Genomic DNA, 1593 nt, shown 5'->3' on the forward strand with positions numbered 1-1593 from the left:
CAGGTAGGCCACACCCCTGGGGAAACTCCCCCTAGGCCGACCGGCTGCTTAGAACGCAGTCATGTGATCCATCATGGGAACCACCACTCACAACTGGAGTCCAGCCAAGTTGACACATCTTCAACTATCACACATATCCCTCATTTGGGTCTGTTAATATCTGGACCATTTATTAAGTGACTTGAAAAGCTGCTATTTTGAGTTGGGCCCAGGACAAAAGAAGGCTCTGCAACAGGTTCAGGCTACTGTGCAAGCCACTCTGCTACTTGGATCATATGATCTGGCTGATCCGGTGGTGCTTGAAATGTCAGTGGCAGATGGCAATGCTCTTTGGAGTCTTTGGTGGGCCCCTGTTGATGAATCATAGTGCAGATCCCTAGGATTTGGGAGCAAAGCACTGCCATTATCTGCAGAAAACTACTCTCCTTTTGAGAAAGTGTTTTTGTCTTGTTACTGGAGTAGAAATAGAATGCCTAACAAGGGCCACTAAATCACCATGAGATCTGAGCTGGGTCTCATGAACTGGGTATTGTCTGACCCACAGAGTCATAAAGTTAGACACTCATAGCAGCACTCCATCATTAAATGGAAGTGGTATATACGAGATCGTCCTCAAGTAGGACCTGAAACACAACTAAGCTGCATGAGGAAGTGGCTTAAATGCTCATGGTCCCCACTTTTGTCACATTACCTTCCTGCTCCCAGTCTACACCTATGGCCTCATGGGAAGTTCCTTACAATCAACTGACTGAGAAAAAGAAAAATTTTGCCTGGTTTATAGATGATTCTGTGCAATATGCAGGCACCAATTAAAAGTGGACAGCAGCAGTGCTGCAGCCCCTTTCTAGGACCTCCATGAAGGACAGTGGTGAAGGAAATCTTCTCAGTGGGCTGAAGTTCAAGCAGCTCATCTGTTTGCTCACTTTGCTTGAAAAGAGAAATGGCCAGATGTGCGACTGTATAATATTTCATGGGCTGTGGTCAAGCAATTGGCTGGAATATCAGGGACTTGGAAGGAACATGATTAGAAAATGGGTGACAAATAAGTATGCAGGTAGATCTCTTTATAAAGCCCAAGAAGTGAAGATATTTGTATCTCATGTGAATGCTCATCAAAGGGTGACCTCTGCAGAGGACAATTTTGTCAACCAAGTAGACAGGATGACTCATCCTCTTTCCCCAGCCACTCCTGTCATTGTTCAGTGCATGCATGAACAAAGTGGCCATGGTAGCAGGGATGGAGTTTATGCACGCATCTGGTTGTTCATTTGGCTTGGATGGAGAAATGGTCAGGTGTGTGATTGTTTACTGATTCATGTTAGGCACAATTATGACTTTATAATTGTCTTTATTTAGAGATTATGTATGCTTTAAGAAGATTTATACAGGTGCCACATTGACAAGGGGTAGACTGTGATAGCTAATGTTGTGTGTCAACTTGAATGGGTCATGATTCTAGGTGCTTTAGCCATTATGATATAATCATCCCCCATGAGGCGCTCTGGTAGCATAGTGCCTAAGGCACTTAACTGCTAACCAGAAGGCTGGTGGTTCAAACCCAGCAGCCACTCTTTGGAAGGAAGCTTGGGCAAT

General features: G+C 44.7%; 1 pseudogene; it reads left to right on the plus strand.

The window, feature by feature from the left end:
* Positions 1 to 1593, plus strand: part of LOC103196939 — a 33741-nt pseudogene that overhangs the window by 722 nt on the left and 31426 nt on the right.

Source organism: Orycteropus afer, unplaced genomic scaffold (genome assembly GCF_000298275.1).
Source record: "Orycteropus afer afer isolate SDZICR_OR568_19922 unplaced genomic scaffold, OryAfe1.0 scaffold00071, whole genome shotgun sequence".
Taxonomy (NCBI): Eukaryota; Metazoa; Chordata; class Mammalia; order Tubulidentata; family Orycteropodidae; genus Orycteropus; species Orycteropus afer.